Genomic DNA, 23,472 nt, shown 5'->3' with positions numbered 1-23,472 from the left:
GCAGCAGACCTTTTTTAACCTCTTATGTCAAAACTGCATACTAATAATTTAGACGTCACATCTGAGTTCTGTCTGGATTCATTTTGAGAAATTTGTGCACTTATACTTTTTTTTTTCCAATCAAGAACATATTAGTTTTATTCTGAACTGGAGAGGACACAAATTAGTTCAAGTGTGTTCATCTAAAAGAGCAAAAATAGCCAAAGAAGAAGTTACTTGAACATTTAAAACTCTAATAGTATGTCTGCACTGCCTGCCTGCCTCAATAGATGTATTTTGGATTCTGCATCAACTAAATAAATGTGAAAGTATTTAGAGCATCCTGCAGCACTGACAGATCTGCCTTCACTGCAGATATCTGCATTCATTTTTCCGTTCATCAGCCATCTGTAATAAGTGGTCAATGTCGATTATCCAGAGATGGCAAGTCTCTCTATCTCTGTCTCTACGGACTAAGATGCTCACACCATGACTGTTTGAGATAAAAGTGCTGAGAACTAAATCCAGGCTTCACAACAGGATTATTGTAATTCATTGTAATCCTTATTGAATTCTATATCAGCTATATTATGGCTGGTTTTGCAGGAGGTTCAAAACGCTGCAGCTCATCTTCCAACAAAGACAAAACGAAGCCCTGGAGCATCTTTGTGAATCACCGTGTCTTTACAACCTGACAGTCGTTGCTCTCAGAGCTCAGTTTAACACGAGGAGCGACGGAGCATTTGCTGTCTCGACACCAAACTTAGAAACTGTTACTATTAAAAATGTCCAATTGCAATGTTCAACTTCACATTTATGTTTGGTCACTAAAAACTGCACTCACCACCTTAGCATCCTGTTTTTTTTTTTTTTTATGGGCGGGGGGGGGGCAGCATCAGATTCACACATGAATAAATTTGAAATTTTAAAAAGTATTTTGTCTGAAGAATGAGATTACACACTAATTTCATCAGTTTTTGTTATTCAGCCTCATAAAAAATTGAGCATCAGAATAAGAAATAATAAGAGGACCTTCAAGTGCTAGATGGATCTATTTCTACTATGCTGTCAGAGCTGGAGAATGCTTTGACTTCACCCCTTATCAATTGTGGGATAAGGGAAAAAAATCTTTAGCATGTTTGTAATTGGTTTAAAGAAATACAGCCATCTCATGATGCAGCTACAATGTAGAAGACTGCTGTAGGGGAACATGCGTTTGGTTGAATCTCTAAGCAAACAAGAAAGAATGTTCCTTGTAAAAGAAGTTAACATATAATTTGTGGGTCTTTTCAACTAATCATTCTAAGAATTTAGAACTTTCCCTTTTACATTTACTTTAAGCCTTCAACTAAAATAGACTTCTGTCTTGTGACTGGTGTTCAAGCGCTGAGGTTGTTTGCTGCAGCTGAAGTCGAACATGCAGACATGGAACAGAAACAGGTCAAAATAAATGACAAACTGGTAGGCTTATTCTATCAGTAGGCATGTGATGAGTCAGAGTGTCCTGCCAGGTTATATGGCTTAAAAAATAATTAAAGGGATTTAAGAACCACTGTGCAGGTATGTTGCACAGCTAGCATCCTACCAAATTTTAGCTCAACATGCCTTTGATCTTTCAACTTGAAAAATGTAACCACAAGTTGTCAGTTTGAAAGATAAAAAAGACAGTAAGTAAGTAGTTTAATAATGCAAAGTTAAAAAAAATTAGGAGTTTCCCCAAAGCACATGAGAGTTTCCTGTAGAAGTAACTAGATGGTTAGCCTGCACACACGTGAAATGATTTAGCAACCATGTGTTAGTCACATACCCACTCATGTCTGATTTACTGGTTTCTGATGCTGTTTGGCTGGTTGTTTCTAATTTGATGCATGTTTCAAGTTGAGATTTGCATGTTCACTTTTAAAAGGGTATGTGTTACTTTAAACAAACTTCTGTTTATGCTGCTCGGTCTACTTACTACACTAATCATTTAGTTCCACTTTATGTTAGGCATATCACTCAGTCGAACATGTTCAGGTCATCCCAAAATACAGCCTGAAATGGTCCAACCTTATGACTGTTAATACACACACACGCACAAACGGGCTTGCTTACATACGTGCACTGATGCATATAACATTGAAGTCCTGATTATCTTGCGCGCGCACACACTTGCAGTGGCTGTGAAGAGCTGTGGTGGTGTGCAGTAGTTTTTGTTGATTCAGTGAGTCAGAGGGAGACGGAGAACGCTTGGAGGTGTTTTAGGTAGGTCAAAACGGGCTAGAAACACAGTTGGTGGATATACTAAACCCACACACACACACACACACGCACACACACAGTCTCCCTTGCAGTAATTGGGCAGCACTGCGCAGACATGTTCACACACATATTCTCTGGAGTGGGGGGTTAGATGAATATAGAGACAAGGGGGAGAGGAATGGAAAAATGGGAGGTGCACAGACCATAGGGTAATGAGGAATAGCAAAGGAGTGGAGGCTTTAAGATGGATAAGGAGGGAAAAAGCGTTGAAGTGATGGTCATATGGAGTTGTAAGTTGGCAGGAGGAAGAAGGAATAAAGAGGAAGAAATTGAGACTGGAGTGAGCTTAAATGAAGGAAAAAAAAATTTGGGAAAATGACGGAAACAAATAGACCAGGAGTGGGAAGAGAGCATGGAAGGGAAGCATGCAGGCAAGGGAATGATGGCGAAAGAAAGAAGATGGGCGATACTGGGACATACAGAGAACCGGAGAAGGAAAATGAGGCCTGTATGATGGGGATGACAGCGAGGGGATGGAGATGGAGGGATGGAGACAGAACCAGGATGGAAAGATGTGGAGAGGGTGGGGGAGGGAGGCGTGCACTGCTCATTCCCAGGGGACCATGCTCTACCTGCTCTCCATGGCCGTCGCCATGACAACCACCATGGCTGCTGCTGTCACAGCTTTATTGCCCTTCTCTCCATCCCCTCCCTTCCCTCTTTTTTATTCTTTCATTCTCTTGTTTTTCCTCTTTGTTCCTTCCTTCATTCACAGCTTCCCATATCTCACTCTGATCTTTCCTTCATCCTTTCTTTTACTTTTTTCTTCCTGTTCCTTCATTCAACTCCCCCTTTCTCTTCTTCCTCCCACCTTTCTTTTCTGTCGTTCCTCTGCCGTGAATGAGAAAATCAAGTTGCAGAGATGGCAGTTGTGCTTAACCTTTTACAGTAATGTGTGCATTTGAACGTGCAGATGCTTGTGTGTGTTTGTGCTATTACAGGACTCTAAATTAGAGAGCATAAACACAGGGCCGTCTCCCCAAACCACAAAGCATTCTGGGATCTCTGTTACAGCTTTCGCTATAAATAAAACCCCTAGAAACAGGGCGCCTCTTTCCCACTAAAAAAACCTTTGTAAGTCTCTGAGTGAGAATCATAGATGTATTCCAGCATCATATTAACTATATGTCATGATTGCAATTTTTTACTCATACATGGAAGAATTTGCATTTGTTTAGGACCACTCTACTCCCTCTTATGTTTCCATAACTGTAAGGTAATTATATTACCAGAAGGCCAGATGGGTAGGGTTATACAGGGCTGCCCATAGGAGCTGCTGGAATGTACATTTCCTGGCAGGCAGCTGATAAGAGCAGTCTGAGGCTGGGATAAGGTCGGCCTTCATACTCTCAACTACTCTCAGTAATGTCCCTGTGAGATTGACCTCAGTCTGACCTCTCATAAAACACAACTCCCTTCATCTCTCTTCTTCTGTTGGTCAGCTTATCCAACTAATGGACAGTTCTTTTGGAAATTTTACATTCAATGTAAAAAAAGAAGACATTTTAACACTGGGTAACAGTGGATTAACAGGTTGTTTGATCTTGAAATTACTCTCAAGCCTGTTCTTGAACTTTTAGGTGCACCACATGTACTGTTTTTACACTAAAGGTAGCATGTTTATTGATAAATTATCATCATTTAGGCCTCATTTCTCTGAGGTAAATTGGTCATTATTATTTATTTTTGTTCACGGTTAGTTTCTGTCAGCTTCACAGCTACCATGAGAGAAGATGTGGTCAATAAACATGTTTCTGTAAAGAAAAAATAGACTGCGCCTACTCTTTTTGGTCTTGAGGTCATTGTCTTCAATGAAATCTGACGCGTGCACCAGGGGGCTGTTTTCCCATCAATGCTGATTTGAGCTGGTAATACCAGCGACTACTGCACAGTCATCTGGGACCAGACTGAATACCAGTTAAAGACAGTCCCACTGCAAAGCCAGATGTTAATGGTTATCTATTTTCCTTTTCCTTTTACCAGTGTAATAACGGCCATAGTTTTTTCATTTCATTGATTGCTTGTGAAGATGTTCTCTTTACATGGGCTCTCAAACCTCCATGAACATCGCTAAAATCATGGAATAGCCCTCTGTGCCATCCTTAGACTTTCTTTCAGTGAAGATATAATATACAGTTAAATTGTTACTGCCTCTGTTAGCAGTGGCATAAATTGCTTTGGGAGCTGCTACTGTTGACCATCATGACATATAAAACCTGCCAGTAAAAGACGCTGATTGTTTGAAACAACTGTGCCTTGGCCCCAGCACATAGCTCGGAGCCTGACCAGATGTGTTCTCTTGTGACTGGTATCTTGTTAAAATCCAGGTGCATTGCATGGCACGTTAGAGAGAAAGCAAAAGAAAAAAGACCTGCTTTCTTATTCTTTGCATTTTGACAACCAGACCAGTCTCATGCTGAATTGTGAAATAAACTCTAAATAAAATTATGTGTAACCCCATTTTTTTGTCTTGTGCAGACAGGACAGAATTACCAGCTCTAAAAACATGCAGCAGATGTTGTGAGATGGTCTGTTTAATAAAGCAAGTTGTGATGCTATCCTAATCCAGTTAGTTTTTGGTACCTTAACCTAACCAAGTTTTATCTTTAATGAAGAAATTTTGGTCTTTAATTCTAACCTAGCAGCAACTGAAAGAAAAACTGAAGTTTTAATTGTGTAAAAAGTTTTAAATTGGAAACCGGCCTTTAAATATTTATTTCTTTTTATTAAAAAAACTGGTTGAAGTTTAGCTAAATTGAATGACACTGCACAGTCATATGTTAACAAAAGGAAAAAGTTTTGCCCTATATAAAAAAATAAAAAATAAAGACTAGCCAATAAGATTATTGATAAATTGCCATGAGACTGTGTAGTGACAACAGATGTCTTCTGACTTGAACTTCCTGGGAATGCTATTGCTTTTCCTCTGGGAGCCCATCTCTGAAAATAGCCACTCAACGCAGAATGAGGATGTTTGATTGCATGATGGTAAAGAGCAGGAAACAATGATGCACTGGAAAACAGAGAGCAGGTCCTCCCAGGAAAATGTCTTTTAAAGCATTCAAGTCAAAAGGTAAAATCTCAATGATTTTAAGGGCAACGTATGGAAAAGATTAATCTTGGTTATGTGTGTTCGAAGGTTATGCTTGCTGTTCTCTACCTAGAGAATGGTGATGCTTGGCAAAATGCACTTCACAATACCTGGCTGGCACAGCTGGCTCCTGGATGAGGTTTTGGCTGTGAGTTATCAATTCAGAGCTTGAAGGACAAAAAGTAAATTACAACCAAGATTGTTAAATTCCTGTGACTCATACAGTTTCTGATCACGTAATCACTTTTTAACATCACAGTTCTAGTTTGTCATTTAGTCTGTTTATAAACAAGTATTTTAGAGATTCATTTTTGATGAATATTTTTAAATCAAAACATTAGCTTACGAGTGTTTTAGTTGCTTGTCATCCAAATTGATCAAGGTTTTGGTTTACCTTGATTGAATTAAAATTCACATTGTCACCGGATCCACTTGTTGGACATGTACAACCTGTCAGTGTACGCTTAACTGGAGTTGCACTGTAGCATGGCTGCAGGAAGAGTATTTATGGATCCTTCACATCAAGCTACCCGAATGCACAAAGAGGCTACTTTATACAGGTGTGTGCTTACATGTGAAACGGAGGCAGAGAAGGTGATAAAGGAGCACATGGAGGCCGCTTGTGCAAGAAATACTGTGTGCAGAAGGCACGTGACTGTGTGTGTGCGTTTAAATAATTTAGTCCCGCGTCCCGACAGAGGAGTGAATGAGGTCAGGAGCTCATTGCTGCAGCGTTTTTCCTCCCTTCAACCATCCATCTCTACACCCTCCACCCACCAGCAAGTCCTCATCCTCCGTTGCTGCAAAGATCGGCGTTTATTCTGCCCGTCTTACTAAACAGGAAGTTAGTAACAAAAGACTTCCCTCATGTTGCTCACGTCCCCTCAGTTATCACCAAGCCATGAGGGAAGAGCATTGATCCAGTTAAATGCAAACATAGAAACCTGCTGTGTGTTTTAGTGTATGGACCCTCTGAAGTAAACCTTTGAACCTCTTTTTTTAAAGAGCTTTTTCAAACTTGTTTGCATTTCGAAGAAGCTGCTGAAGCTAATGAGCTGTGTGTGCATGATAGTGCTGAGCGGCTGCAGGTTTCTTTCCCATAGGGCCTTTCTCAAAACACTTCACGTTCACACACACATCCACACATTTGCAGCAGCAGGTGATTCATTCTTAATCTTTCATTCCAACAGTTGTGGATTAGCCCTAATCTTACCCACAGAGACAGACCTGAAAGGCTGGCTGACACTGAGAGTGTGCATGTATATTGTTTGTTTAGCTGTATGGGATGTGATAATTGTTTCCCTTGTTGGACTGAGAGTGGTGTCTGGTATGACAGGACATGATATGAGTGAGACAGATAGACCACAAATACTGGCAGGTCACACAATATTGAAAAATAATACACAGCAGGGGATGATGAGGACGAGGGACTCTCAGAGGAAAGCATAACCTTTTATTATACACTGATTCTCATAACATTTGAAAGTTGATGTGCGCTGAACTGATTAATTTCTCGAGTAATTAATCTGTCACTTATGCTCCTAAATAAGCAGTGAACTTAATAAATTGGTTTAATATAAAGTTTCTTTTTGTTGTACTTCAGCAAATATTATGTTTTGCACCCCAGGACCACTGGAGTTGGCTGTGTTGTATGCCCAACACACAATGTGACATAAAACATGTGGCTCAGTTATGGCCGAAAAGAAATTGTGTTTTTACATCTACTAACACAAAAAACTGTTGGCAGCTACACGATTCTGCTCCAAATAAAACCCGAACAAAGCAGAAAGGTGCAGTGACAGAAATTAGATATTGTGTGGAGGCGGAGGAGAAGAGATGTGAGGAAAATGAAAGAAGAAGAACGAGGGCGGAGGCGATCCCAGGCAACAGTGATATCAAAGGATGAGGCGGTGGCTAAAGTGCAGCTGGAGCAAAAGAGAAGAAGCTTGGTGAAAATGGTAGTAAAAAAAAAAGGGCAGAGGGAGCTCATCGGGACATAGAGGGAGAATGAAGAGGGACTGGCTTGAGATAGGGTGCAATGATACATCAGCTGAGGAGCTGATGAGTGAGAAAAACGAGGTAATGAAGGAGAGCTGGATGGGGTGGATCGGTGTTCCGGTAGCAGCAGAGAGAGAAAGACTGGTGGTTAACACATGCCTGTAAAGAGCTTAAAGCAGCTGAGGGGGATTGAATTGAGGGAACAACCTAGACAGGATTACACCGAGGCAGAAGAGCGAGGACGGCTGTAAGAGCAAGATTGTATCATAACCTACATATTTCACGGTCCCTAAGTCACCGCAGGTGTGCACAAATGCTGACCACTTTACCACTTGCAAGCTACACAATCACATTTTAATTAAGAGTGAGCTTACTTTACCAAGCACTTATACATAACACTGTAGAGCTAATCTACGTGTTCAACAAACCATTAGCTGCTTCAATATACTTCTTAATTAATTAGTCAGTGAGTAATGTTGCCTATTGAGGAATGAAGCTATCTTTAGGTGTAAAGAACCTCCAGAAATGAGTGAATGTGTTCCGACTAGACCCTGTGATAACACTTTACACTGGATTCAAGAAAGAGTTAAGGGACGTAAGAACAAAGAACTCCTCCCAGAACAATGCTGAACACTATACTGCACATTTTACCCCATAAACCCCGTTAACTGTTTGTTTAATTGACCATGAGACAGGGGTATTAGCATTTTAAAGGAATAATATTAAAGTTTCAACAAAGGTCTCTGCTGCATTCAGGTTTTAGTTGGTTCAGTCAAGGACACCTCCAGTATTTTCTAAAATAACCCATCTTTTAGGGACTTAATGAGCAAAAAGGGGAGGAAATGTTTGGAAATTGGCCCAATACTCAACAAAAACTGAGTTTAGCTCAATTTATTTTATGGAAACAGTGAGCTCCAAACAGTATAATTCACTCTGATTTACCAACATGATAACAGACCATGGTGACTCAGTACCTGTAAAATGTGAGTCATACATCAAATAATGAGTGTATTTCTCAGTAATTTCCATTTGAGTAAAATAAAAAGCTTTTCTTGGAGCTGTGTTTTAAATCTATGTAGATCATAGTTGTAACAAGAGGTCTGCTTTAATAGTAAAATTCATATAAATCCCTGTTATGTCTCAAGGTTTTTAGTTTAGTGGGATTTAAAAGTTTGAATATTTCTTTCGCTGCTGATGGAGCCTTACAGTGTGAGGATCGCTGTTCTGTGTTTAATTCAATTACACCACATGATGCAAATAAAAAATGACATGTAAGACAACACAAGAACCATTCATTGGGAAAAAAATTTGGAAAAAGTAAATGTCATATTTCCTTTGCTAGCTCCTCATGTGTCCTCATGAGCTGAAGTCTTCTGACATCAGTTCATCAGAGTTAATCAGTATCTCATGATAAATGTCTTATTAGATCTCAAAAATACAGCACTGAGACTGTTCAACCCTTAAAGCAGAGACCATACGCTGCTGCCGCCTTATCTGGAGCTCATTCTGCCACCACATATTACAAACTGTGTGATTAGTATTCAGTATCGAGGGCTGTTTATGATACATGTCGAATCAATTGGCTAGTGGCAGTCACTTGGCCCGCAGTCGTTGCCTGGACATCACTCCAAGGCTCGGGATCGGCTTTAAGCTCGCCAAAATCAGTCAACCAATGAGAAGGAGCCAAAAGAGTGTAGCAAGGTCAGCTGCTCAGGATGCCCGCAGAGCACCAGCGATTTGTTTACCTTCTCTATGTGTGTATATTTGTGTTTTTGAAAGAAAATGATAGATATGGTCTTCTATACACTCTCTAGCAAAAGGTGCATTTATCCATTTCAGACTTTTTCTCTCCTGCATTACATGCATAAACAAAAAACAAACTAAAACAAAAACACCGCTTTGCTTTGCAGCCTTAGCCCATCATTCCTCACTACTGTTTTATTCTCCAGTTCTACCTCTCCTCTCTTGAAACTCTGCCCCTCATGCATTGATTTTTCTCTGTCTCATTCCCTCCTTGGTGTTTGTGCAGTTGCATGACAGTCATTAGCCTAATTACACAAACTATAATTACATGAACACACACACAGATGTTATCTTGTGATTCGCATCATTGTTTATTGGCAGAAATGTGATTCTCATCATTGTCTGTGCGTGCACATGTCTTTTCGATTTGGACTAAGAGGAGACCATTGATTACCGTTTCTGTGTGTACTTTAAGTGCCCCATCACATACACACTGCTACACAAAGACATCATGGTCTGTGAGGCACTCTCTCTCCCTCACAACCACATTTCTGAGCCCTTTTGAAAAGTTCCTTAGAAACACGAGAAAAGTTCCAGCCACAGGCACCACGCCCTCCCACCGGCCCAGCAGAAATGGGCCCATTGAGCTGGGCTATAATCACGCTCACACACTCACACACACACACACGCGCACATAAATTCACATTCATCCTCACTCCTTCTCCTCTGCCTCTCCAGCACTTCATAGAAGCAGCCACAAAAACACAGCCATTGACCCACCAGTTAACCAGCCACATTCACTGCACTGCTTCTCCAATCAAACATCAATACACTCACCAACACACATGCTGAACGACAAAACCCCCTAACACACACCCTCATAAACAGAGAAAATGAGCTGCAGTGTATTGTGGAGTGTGGGAGCAGCACCAGGATCTCAAGGCATTTTTGGCAGCAGGACAGTGACACACACACACATACACTCTAACACAGAGATGCATGTTTCATAAGGTCATGTATAATGGAGGAGGATTCCACGTAAAGAGGCTTGGTCTGTGTGTGTGTGTGTGTGTGTGTGTGTGTGTGTGTATGTGTCGGCCTTGAGATGTGGTCTTTAATCCCTTTGGATTGTCAGATTAATGTAACAGCTGGGTCCTACACTCAGATATACATCTCGCTGCCTCTGTGTCTAAGAGTGTACCACCCCTCCTCCTGTCACACCGCTCCCTCAGCGGCTCTATGCATTAGTGTGTGTGACGGACTCACAGCTCAACTCCATTAAACGCCTTCAGATCGGCTGATGTGTCACTATCCAGTCATGTGACCTCTACTGAGTGTGAGGCGAGCTTCAGTGTCAGCTGCTCATTTTGTCTCAGACGTTACAGGTCAAACACACTCTGTCTCAGAGGGCAGTGGCTGCTCTTTCAGTCCTGGTCAGCTGATCGTGTTCAAAGATGACACAAACAAAATGAAAGCGTTTGTTTTTCCCTTGAGATTTCAATCCCAGTTGGTCGGCGTGGTTGTTTTGATTCTATACATGTTCAAGAGTTGCTTTTTAAAACGTACAACAGAAGAGCAACTGGTTTTCCTGTTTCTGGTGCAGCCAAGCAAACACAAGCTGTGATAATAAAGCGCCCGTCTACATTGTATACGTACGATTATTGATAGTGTTGCTGTGACTCTGACCCCTGTGGCCCCTGTGTTCTAATCTGTCAAAATGAAGGACTTACAGGTTTTTCTATTACAGTGCTGGAAAAAATATTTAAAAAATATAAAAAGTCACTCAGTAACAGAAAATAAACATCCAGGAACAGCAACCTCTTTTTATGAAATTCCTTTCTACCATGAGTCAGTGGCCACATTCACTCCTTCTGTGTGCTGTGATCATTTGTAAACTAATTCTGTGGATTAAAAGATTTTAGACCAAAATAAAAAAAATTATTTTAATGTTTTTAGGTAGATTTTAGGCATTAGTTTCCAGCTCAAACTTGTTCAAGCTATGGTCATGTCTGGCTGACAGCCTTGACCAGTGGTGGCCCTTGACCAGTCCTGTTTTATTTTCCTGCTCCAACACACCTGATTCAAATAAAATGGATCCAAGAGCTTATCAAGTTCTGCACAGTGACTCATTAATTTGAGTCGAGTGTGGTTCAGCAGGGAAACATCTATTAGGGCCAATGTTCCCCATCGCTGCTCTAGACCTCAAGGCAAACAAGTAGGTGACACAGTGGCTATGTCCACTTTTCTTTCAATTTTAGAAAGTAAAATAATGAATAAATAAAAAATTATGGCTTAGTTTTATGGACTCTTACTGGATTGAGAGTCATATTAACCATCACCTCTCCTTTCTTTTTATATGAAGGGGTTTGTTTTGTCAAGGTGTGAGGCGTGGATGGGATGAGGACCCAAATAAAGGCTTACAAAGAGGCAGGAGGCAGACAGATGCAAAATAAGATTATAATAAATAAAAACTAACCTTAAGCACTACTGAGGCAAGACTGTGAGACTACATGACATGGCATAAAGACTACAACACATGAAGACTACATTGGACTGGCAACATGAAAAAGGAAAACCAAGGGACATATATATTTATATATATATATATATATATATATATATACAGACACAGGAGGACTAATGACAAAGAGGTGAAGTGAATGAGTTAAATCAAACCAGGTGCACTGGTGACAGGAAGCAGAAAGCAAAACAGAACACACAAGGGAAGGAACTTCATAAATGAAATAAACAGGAAAACAGAACTAAACATGACAGGACAACAAAAACCTCAATCAAAACCCGTAGATCATGGCACCTTTGCCATATTCAAGAAAATGATCCAGATTTGCATTAAAATTAAATATACTGCTCTACTAATCCATAAAAGTAAAATTCAGCTCCCTACATGCGTAGTCTTGCTGACAGACTGACAAACATTTGAGAAAAATATTTTTCCCCTAAATAAAATCCATCCCAAGCTTTTGTGAGCTGAATGTTGTTACTGTTTGGTTCCCACTGGCAGTAGCACAGAGTCAACAGCAAATAGTGAAGCTTATATCAATGAGATAAAGTTACGCAACTCTGGATTACTTTCATGCTTCGTTTCATGTGAATCCCCCATGCTCAGAAGGAACATCTGAACCCTGTAGTAATGACAGCCAACCATTAACAACAGACATATAATTACAGGGGAAAATAATGAAAATGGTCAAAATATTTGCTTATATAATCTTTTAGAATTAAACTATGACAAAGGAGTTTTTTTGTGTGTGTGTAAATATATATTTTAGATTAACCTGTTGAAAAACAACAAATTAATGTAATTTACTCAATCTACCTTCCAAGTACCTACACATGCAATACAAGATTGGAAGTTAAGATTATTGAGATTTAAATGGTGTACACCATCCCAGGCTACAATCCTAACTGTAGATTCAGTAAACACTTACTTCTGACCAGTCACCAGTGCAGTTTTTCTTTGAAGCCATACTGTATTCCAGTAGCAGATGATACTGCAACAGAAACGGTTCTGTTACATCAGCAATGGTCCAGTAAAAAGTAGTCCAGTAAATCAGTTGGTCCACAATAAGTCTTTGATCCACAAAAACCTGTTTAGGGTGAAAAGTGAAGGATTTTAAGGGGTCAATATAAAGTAAACCCCAGTTTCACAGTTTAAAGATTGCTATAATCAATCCTAAAAAAGATCCACCTAATAAAGATTAATTGCCAAGCCAACACTAAAACATTTCACTGAACACGGAGCTACACTTACCACTGCAATAAGTTGATTTGGATCTATGGTTTTTGGGGCAGTAATGTGAGATAAATACTGAAAGTCTGTGCGTTAAAATGGATTTAGATTTGCATTGAGTGATCCAGATTCATTATGTTCCTCTAGCGTGCACCTGTTCTGTCCCTGCAGCTCTTTGACCAAGCCGTTCACTGTACCATATACCATATTTAGCAAATGCATGCCGTTTCATGAGGGCATTCATCACTTAGATCATCTTTGTCCTTATAACTGTGTAGAGGGAGATAATACTAGAAAGATAATATTAGTGCTATATGCTTTTCAGCTGTGGTTTGGTCCTGTACTGAGAGAGTTTTAGGACCTTTGCAAGCTGGAATAACAAACTAGAGCCAATGTAATGCCATCCTCCCACAGGCTTTCTACGAGGAATGAATACAGCCAATGTGTCCGCGACTTGGATCAGCCACCGCAGCGCTATCAGAAATCTGATCTCCAGAAAGGACTAAAAATAGTGGGAGTAGGGAGTGTTTCACTTATTTCCTGGCTGCTGTGCATGAACGTGTTTATGGTTTTTGCTCGGTGGTTCACATTGACTGCTCACAGCGTGCAGTCAAGTGTGAAAAAGTTAGACAAACATGTAGGAAAAGCTCAGAAAGGTGTTTGGCAAATGTTTCTGCCTTCCCACTCAGTTGCTGCTCACAGCGTCTCATCTATAAGTGCTGCTTCATAGTTTTTTATTATTAAATATCTAAAAACCTTAGATGTACAGCACTTTGTTCAGCTAGTGTTACAGTGCTTTATAAATACATTGACAAAGATGATGATGATAATGATGATGAAATAGAAAGACCAATAACTCTTAATTTCCCTAACTTTGTTTTTATTTATTTTTTAATCAAAGATTTCAGAGTGATAATAATGACTCTGTCATTGAATTTGTGAGCTAAAGACATACCATCAGGTCTGCTGATCATATTTATGAAAACCTTTGGCTCATATTGCTCACAGTCAACAAGAAGCCAGACATATAGACTACCATAACTAGTTAAAAACTAGATATGGATTTAATTAGTTTGCACAACTTCTCTGTATAAATTCATCGCTTGTGGGGGCATCATCCCTGTGGATCACTGTCTTGTCGAATGTCTGACTGGACACCTGTCATTGTCACCTCCTATGAATTCTTAGTTTTATTCATGGTACTGCCACCATCTCCTGTCCTGCTTTTGGTAGTCTTCATAGAGCACTTGGATTAGGATCTTGTGTGCGTTTTTCTTTGGTTTAATTCACTGCATATTCCACTGATGACACAGGACACAACACTGATGCTCTTCTTTTGTGTTGTGTCATTGCATCCACCCCTCCAATTCTCATGTTGTGTTCATGCCACCTGCAAGGGAAGGTTGTATCAGGGTTTGGACAAGCAAATAAAAGAAAGAAAGAAGCAGTCTTCTTGTTGTATTGATAGACATCAATTAAATCCAATGCATATTTGATATGGTCTTATATCATTTAAAGTTTAGGTAAAGATTAGTATTCAGTATTCAAAGTTAGAAGCAGTCAATGCTATTGGTAAATATGAAATAAATGCTTTATATGATAGTTTTTATATTATTATTAATCATATTTATTTAAAAAATAATAATGCAGTTCTACTAGTGGATGAAAATGTGAATCAGTGCTATTTTTTCATGCATCTTAAAATAAATGTGCATGTTTTAGAGTTGGAAATTGCTAAATAAAAAAGAGAGACAACATTTATTTGATCACTTTGTATACAGGTGTTAGATGTTTTAAGGGTTTACAAAAGCTCAACTGACGTCATTGCTACAAGATACTGTCTCGACATCTGATTGCCTTTGTGCATGTGTTTAAATGGTGTCACAGAATGTGTAAGCAAGTTTGACTGTGCAGAAGCTTCCCGTGTTAATCTCTGCTCAAGGTGGCAGGTGTCTTAACCAGGCCATCACCTGGTAACCTACACACACACGTGCAAACACACACACACACACACACACACACACACACACACACACACACACTGCCTGTCCTTTATCTCCCTCACATCTTGTCTGACTGTAAATGTGCTGTCGTCCAGCCTGGCTGCCTGCCCAGTTGGGAAAGGAGGAAGAGAAGGGTGGAGAGTGAGACGAAGCAGAAAATAAAGAGATGGCGAGAGATTAGAGGTCACTGCTGACGGGGTCGGGGATCCACTCAGGAAAGAAAAGATGGGCGTGGAACAACACAAACAATAGGCAGTAAATAAGTTTCCTGTAACGTATTTACTGGACATCATGGTTTAAACATGCCTCATATTGGTGTAGATCAGACTGTTCTGGTAGGAAACATCAACAAAGACAGCTACAATCAGCAGCAGCTTTAACAAGCATATGATCTCCACTTACAATGAAATAAACTGCTGGGAGGCTTTAAAAAATACTTATAACCTTTTTTTTTCTTTTTTAACTAGTTTTACCAGCATCTCTAGTTCTCAACTTTCTGCCAGGTGATAACTGTTTTTTATTTACTGTCAAGCTGTGTGAAAATGGCCGGTTAAGAAGTTTGACATCCAGTGGCTGCGTTCAGCCAGGACACCCACAAGGAGGTTTAAAACATTCATAACAGCAATAATAGAGACGGGCGCTGCTCATGTGATGGCTCTGGAACAAATATGGGCAAGCCTGACACAGACTTTCAGTAAGTGGAGCCTGAATTATTAATTAAGACACACACACACACACACAGAAACATTAAGAGTTAATATATATCTAAATGCTTATATACTGTAGGAGAAAGCTCCATAAGTAAAATGAATGAATCCAGGCAGTGGTATACCATAGAAGATGTAGAGTCAGATGTTTGTGTATCACATTGTCGAGATTAATGCTTAAACGATATGCTCCATATTGTGTATGATTACTTGCAGAACCACTAGGCACCATGATACCAGGATGTACAAATACCGTATGAGAGCAACATAGAGTCGTGTAAAAAGAAACTAGACTTTTTTTTAGGTTTATATAACAGAAACTATTGCTTCCAGTAGAGTCAGTAGCAATCAGGTACTGCTAATCAAATAACTAATCATTAGCAGAGGTTTTGGCAGCTGGTTGTGAGCATTCAGGTGTGACAACACAATGCCAAGGAAGAAAGACTATAGCAATGATCAGATCATTAGCAATAATCTTTGAGAATTGATAGCTGCTGCTCATTTGTCTGAGGTGGTGTATTAGACCATTTCCTAAAAATTTGGGCACCATCATTTTGGATCGAGAACAATTCTTCAGAAGTGCAAAATGTTCAATAAAGTTGTCAGTTTTCCGGTAGTGATTATCTAAGCATCTTTAATCCAAAGCCAGACTGTTCAACACTCAGAGAAACTGCCAGAGACCCAAACCTACATCTCATACTCTACAGGCCTTAACTATTATGTTCAATGTTAAAGTTCACAACAGTACAGTAAGAAAAAGACTAAGCATGTATGGTGCCAGGAGAAAGCTTTTTCTTTGTAAAACAGAACAAGGCAGCATGACTTAAATTTGCAATGTTGCATCTGAACAAACCATAAAACCTAAGAATGTCTTATGAGAGACGAGACCGAAGTGGAAATGTTTGGTCAAAATGTTCAGTGTCATGTTTAATAAAAACTGGACACACCATATCTGCACAGACACCTCATATGAACTGTCAAGCATGGTGGTGGATGGGTAATGATTTGGGCTGGTTTTGCAGCTACAGGATCTGGACATCTTGCAGTCCTTCTGTGAACTCCTCTATACCAAAGTATTCTTGAGTCAAACAAGAGGCCATCTGTCTAACAGCTAAGGATTTGCTGTAATTAGGTCATGTAACAGGACAATGAGATCCCAAGAACTCAGCAAATCTACAACAGAATGACTAAAAAAGTAAAGAATCAAGGTGTTGCAATGCCCCAGTGAGTTATACTGTGAGGCCAAGGTCTTAAAAAGCTTTGGTCTGTGATGATTTAAAAGTAAAACTAGGTTCTTTAAGTTAGAAACTTTGAGATTGTATTTAACATTTAATTTTGGGGATTAAGATAAACTGAATGAATGGTGTGGTGTTTAAAATTCAACATGGATTAGTGTCTTTCATTATGTTTCTGTCCTGTTTTCTCTCAATGCTTTGGCTGCAGTAAATGTAGGGACAGAGAGAAGAGCGACTCGCAGATGCTGCCGGAAAGAAGAACGAGTATTCAAATACCTCTTCACAGTTTGAGAGCTCAGAGATGCTGCAGCAGAGGAGAACGCTCATTCCAAGGAAATCTCTTGTATTAAAAAGCACAATTAGTGATTATTTCTCCTAAGCGGAACAGAATTGCATGTGTTGTGTCACAAGCTTAATATCCTTGCGTGTTTGGTGTGTGCGTTTGTGTGTGCCAGGCATTGTGTAGCAGCAGCCTCTCGGGTTACTGAGGAATGCATTTGAAGTCAATCACAATGAAGCTCTCTATCTACATTGGTAGCCTAAAGGGACTCTCTTAACTGAAGAGAACCTGACAAACCAGTTAAATAACTAAAGGAAGGGGGGAGGGGGGTGATGATCTTTAGGTCACACACATCACCCAGCTGATCTACCAGCATCAGTTCATTTGTGTGTGTCAGAGTACCTATAAAACTGCCTCTGACTCCTGTTGTTATGACTTCCACAGCCAAGCTTTCTGCAGAAAACACACACACACACCTATTTCTTTCCTTCTGCTATTGCTTTTTACAGTCAGACACCACTACATTTATCTTTTTTTTTCAATCCCAACTCAAATTAAAATGTGAAACAGAAGAATATCTGTGAAATTACAGCATTATAAGCTGAGGATGCAATCTAGGCCCTGCATCTGTAACATAAGCTGACACGCTCAGGAAAGCTTTAGGATCAGATTTATAGTGCATACCCTGATGTCAGCTACAGATCAAGTTTCTTCCTGAGTCACTGCAAATGTTTCAACATCCCTCAGAGGACATACCTGGGTTCACTTTGTGATATCATAACACTACCCTCCCATCCCTCCCACACACACTCACAGAAAAACTAATCCTTTCTGCATTTCTGTTTTCCTCAATTTTATGTCTCCTGCATCTCTTTTCAGAGAAGTATACATAATTATATATTCCAAGATCCCAGATTGTTTTAAACTGACTCCAACTGGCACCGCGTGTCTTACAGTGGCACTGCTTCATATGTTGCCAAAAACCAGGATTTCATTTACTCTGCAGATCCAGCTGAATACGGTTGTCATCTTATGGTTTCCTTTTATAACAAATGGGAACAAAAATGCAGTGGTGGAGGAAAATTGAGGGCAACATACGGATGATTTTGGCCCTAGGTAATGCGTGTGGTGGCGAGGAGCTTGTCGAGTCTCGTTGAGGTTAGTTAGCTATGTGGTACGGGCTGAAAGTGGAACCGTTTAAAGCTCCAGAAATGGGCAAAATGAAGAGCTAGCCCTGTTGGCCTCCCCCAAATTCACGTAAAACACACCCACACAGATTGATCTGTGGGACACTTGTGTCTGCGTGTAAATACACTCACCACAAAAAAAAACCTGTGATTACACCCATGCAGACACACACGTACTGTAATTACATACAGTGACGCACTACTGCCCACCATACTGTGATTTCACACATTTAATATTGACTCATAAATTAAACATGCTGAGGCACAGACTTTGATTATATATTACTATTAAATGTTCGTATAAACATAGATGATGTACATTTAAACACAGAGCACAGATAGTAGCTCTCATAGCCCTGTAGGTTGGGGTGTGTGTTGGAAACTCTTAAATGGGGCCCCTGGGGTGAGCTCTGGATTCTCCTTGGGGGCGGGTTGTATTTATTCAAGTATGCATGTGTATTTTTTTGAAGTCATGCTGAATTCAGTGGGCTAGCCTCAAGATAAGAAATTGAGTTTGAGATGAAAGGAAAATGGGGCGAAGGCAGGGATACGCTGGCATAGAGTTTGTGCATCCAGAGAGGTGGAGGGAGGCTTGGTCGAGGAACGTATGAGGTGGGGGAAGTAGTTGCAGAAAGCAGACTTGTGATATTGTTTTTAGGTTGACATTGCATAACACCTTTGCCTATCTAGTCTGTAAGTTTTTAATATACGTGAGTGTGTGTGCTGAGCAGCCCGTATGTGTGTGTCTGTGTGTCTGGTAGCTTCTCACAGGGAGATGGGAATTTCTGTGAAAGGCAAAGGTTGCCCATAGCAACGGTCTTCATTCTAAAACCTTGGGATACAGCACACACACACACATATTCGCACCATGCTCACACTGAGGCGTCTTTTCAGTATTTTTTCGGCACTTTCAGGGTTTGACACCACCAGGCCTTTGCACACACACGCTTTTTTCTGTCTCACACACATGCATTACACTCGAAGCATGAAGCATGCGCACACAGACTTCCTCTTTGTGAAGCCCATATTCTTGGTCTGTATAGACTCTGAACAACTTCAAGTCAATTTCATTTTCAGGAGGAACATATAGCGTTTCAGTTCCACCTCATGCTATGATGTGATGGACCGAGATGCTCGGGTTTCTAGATGCCATTATGCTTTTATTGGCTTTTAAAGGCATCAGGTTTCCTGTGTCTGGAGCCGGGGAGGAGCCTCGGCTTCTGTGTGTGTACAATTAGTATCTCACAGGCTGGATAAAACAGCTCTGCAGGGCCCCAGGACGGACTTAAGATTGCTGAGGAGATAAGTTCGCTTTGGTCAGATTTACAGCCATGGACCCATTCTTTTCCAGTACCTGCAGCCCTTTTGTTTTTTGGGGGGTTTTTTGGTATTGGAACAACTACATAATGTGTACTGAGCCAGATTTAGTCTCATAGGATATAGTATTACAAGTAAATGTCCTCAAAAGTTATAAATGTAATTCATTCACAAAATGATCGTAAATCTGCGTTAACCAACATTGTTTCACTTTTATAGTCTAAATGACCTTGCGTGAATAAAAGATGCTACACTTAGAAACCAGTCAGGTTTGTTATGAGGCTATACAACATCTCTCAGCACTAACAAGTCATATTTTTACTATGTGATCATGCTGCTTTTCTGATGAACAAGTTTTTTTTCTTTAAATTTTTAGGAGATTGGTAAAGTTAAGTCTCGTGTCATTTCTATTTAGGAGTTTGGTTCTGCCAAACAAATCGAGTTAAGCACTATTTTCTGCCCCCTCGCTGTTTCCCTGATTTCATATTGACCTGTCAAGGACCAAAAACAGACCTGAGGAACTTTGTAGTAGATCTGATCATGACCAGAGTGCAGTTCATGGAGCTAATTCAGTGTCTGCTGCTGATTTTTGTTCAACTGCTCAGTTGGCACAATACGAAGCACCTACTGTGAATAGCCCCTTCAAACACAGATTCTATGTAAAAGATGGAAACCACCTTGATGTCACCAGTTGTTTTGTGGACTAGCTTTAATGCTTTAAGCTGTATTTCCCTTCTTCTTTTAAGCCTCTACTTACCTTATTTGGATATGACTTGTCAAACAACTTGTCTTTTGCCCCCCTAGCATTTGTTTTTGATGCCGCCTCCTAACAACCATCAGTGATAACCTATTGTGCTTCAAGACTTTTCTGCCATGTCTTTACTTTCCACTGTGTCATAAGCTAAATCCAGGAGCTACATCTATGTTTTTTACAGTCTACAATTTCAAAGCCTGCAAATCACAGTTAATTACTTATGGTTTATCTCCACAAGGAACATAGCATCAGTTTGCTTGTGAAGGATTGCAACAAATCTCAGCGCTGGATATTTGACAGGCGTGCCAGGGAATGTTGTTATAGATGAGTGATCTGTGCTCTGCTTTTATGAAACAGGAGAGAAACTCAGGCTAAACCTGTCTGGATGAAGCTTTGACTTGTAAACAGTTTGCTCTCAGATTTCAAACCAAGCCAACATGCCAGCTTGATTGAAAAGTTTCTTTTACTCTGCAAAAATAGTTCTACAACATGTTTAGAACAACGTTTGAGAACCAGCTCATGTAGTTGGCAATTTCTATATTCAAAGCCTTCAAAATAACCACAACCATTGTTATAAGTGAAAATGTTTTAGTATTGCTGAAGGATCAAGTCAAAGATAAACTGTAGTCAGGAAGAGCTGCTGGAAAATGGACTTATGTAGATTCCATTACTGACAATATAGCAGACGCAAAAGCATAAAGCAAACAATATGAATCAGTTGTGTTCGTAAATCAATAGGCTTGAAATATGCGTGTCTTCGGTAGAGAACAATACCATTTAAAACCTGTGTTGACTCAAATTGTAATATATTGCTTGAGATTTATCTTTGTAATGTTGTATGACAGTGCATGCATTTAGTAGCCGTATTAGCTGACCTCTTGTAATGAGGAAAGCCTCTGAGTGCTGAGGGGTGGGTTAAATATCACTGAGATCTGGCATTGAGGTCATGAGAAAAAAGAGAAATGAATGAAGCGAGGGGAGGGATCAGCCTCAAATTGACCGAGTAGCCGAGGTCATTCACTTCAGAGATCCCCCCCCCCCCCCCCCCCCCCCCCCCCCCCCCCCCCCCGCAATGATCCACCATTACCCCTTGCCTGACCCCCTGCAAAGCTGGGCTAGGTCACACTTTCATCTCACAGGCAAACAAGAAATAGATCTGGATTAATTTAGAGTGATAAGATAAAATTTTCCATAAGTGACAGTTACTGAATCATCATGGTGTAAGATGCTGAACTCTTAACATACAGCTGGTGTTGCTCAAGGGCATCGTGAGATTTTAAATTAGGGATAATCATTAAAAAGTCATTCAAACAACTGGTTTTTAAAGCTTCTCAAATGTGAGAATTAGATGTTGAACTTTGGGTTGGCTACAAATGAGAACCCTTAACGCTCTTCTGAAAAGTTTTTTTCCACTTTGGCTGTGTGGTTCTGTTGGTGATCATCTCAGTCGACCCATTTTTCTTAGTCCAGGCTGAAGTATCTCGGCAACTTTTGGATGCATTGTCTTGCTATTTGGTTTAGAAGTTCTCATGAGTAGTGGCCATCAGAGTTACTGGTCAAGCTCTGGTAATAATTTTTCATCTGGCACCCTCATCAGGGCACGATTTTAAGTTCTCAAACTTTGGTTTATGAACACATACAGCTCTAAGGCTAGTTGGTTGTCATTTTCCTGCCCCATCATCTAAGTTGCCCCTGTTGAAAGAAAAAGGCATTTCAGACAAAACCACTTAAATTGTTTTGCTTAAATAACAACACTTTTTAAAAACTAGATAATGTCCAATATACACATTTTGGTATTTATTTAATTGTATTTTTCTTATTGAATATTTATGTAAGCTACTGTATATTTATTAAAATGGCATATTACCTCATTTGTAAATTAAGCCGTTGATCTATGCTCAAACCCTCATCTAAAGCTATTTGCTCCTAGCAACAAACAGAATAAGGTCAAGGTCAAATTTATTTATGTGGTATATTTCTCACAACTTATTCTGTTCAAAGTGCTTTACAATCTAAAATTACAACAAAAGATAAAATACATGGCAGGCATACACAAAACAGTTAAAACAATACAATAAAAGAATGATTAAAAACAAAACTAAAAACAATAAAACAAAATGTTTCAGTCAACTTGTGCTAAAGGCTAGTCCATAAAAGTGTGTCTTCAGTAGAGATTTAAAGTGATCCAGTGTTTGTGCCAATCTGACATTTAGGGGCAAACTGTTGCAGAGTCACAAGTAAAGATCACAAGTACAAAATGATTTTCCTCCAGAGTTGCATTTAAGGATGGAGTAAAGAACTCTTTTATCCAGGAGGTACTCAAGAGTAGAGTAGCTGCTCTACTGCATTGAAAGGAGCCTGTTGAGGTGGTTTTGGGCATCTGGGCAGGGAGGGGAGATGTTTCAGATATGTTCCACCAAGAGGAGGCCTGAGGGCAAACCCAGTACCCACTGAAGGGATTATATCTCTGAACATGTTGGTGTCCACCCCTGTGGAGGGGATGGTCGGGGGATCTGTGATCAAACTATTGCCCCCATGCATCAGTTCTGGATAAATGGCAGAAGAAGGAGGGATATTTAGACATGAAATTGTAGATAAATATCTCTTTCAGTAGAGCTTACATACACTACCATTTCCAATTATATTCTCATCTAAATTCTGAAGGTTTTCCTGGAGGAGTTTGTTCATATATCATTCATGGGCTGATTTGCATCATAATCCTTAAAATATGCCCCATTTTTTTTGGCTGTTATCGGTATTTTAAACACTTTTATTAAAAGTGATATTCCTGCAACAACAACAAAAAAAACCTCCTGTATCTTATTAATCTATAATTAAAAAAAAAAAATCAAGTTCAGAAGTTAATTGAAGTCTTGTGCTTCGCAGTCTGAGCATCACTTACAATTGACACACAAGCAGAGACTAACCGAAACCCCCTCTCTTCTCCCCAAAGGCTTTGATGTTCCTCTGCCAGAATCCCAGCTTTAGATCAACTCATTAACTATGCTCCTCCACAGAGTCACAGGCCGACAGATGTTACACTGTCCAGCATAATGCAGCCTGCACCTCCTCTTTGACAGCTGTGTGCGTGTCTGTGTGTGGATGTAATCTGCCAGAGTGGTTTCT

General features: G+C 39.9%; 1 protein-coding gene across 1 annotated transcript in view; it reads left to right on the top strand.

Moving 5' to 3' along the window:
• sdc3 (syndecan 3) overlaps positions 1–23,472 on the top strand; it is a 38,893-nt gene that overhangs the window by 3,896 nt on the left and 11,525 nt on the right. The gene's annotated exons all lie outside the window — the stretch shown is intronic.

This window comes from Melanotaenia boesemani, chromosome 17 (genome assembly GCF_017639745.1).
Source record: "Melanotaenia boesemani isolate fMelBoe1 chromosome 17, fMelBoe1.pri, whole genome shotgun sequence".
Classification (NCBI taxonomy): domain Eukaryota; kingdom Metazoa; phylum Chordata; class Actinopteri; order Atheriniformes; family Melanotaeniidae; genus Melanotaenia; species Melanotaenia boesemani.
This window is presented reverse-complemented; position numbering and strand designations above follow the sequence as displayed.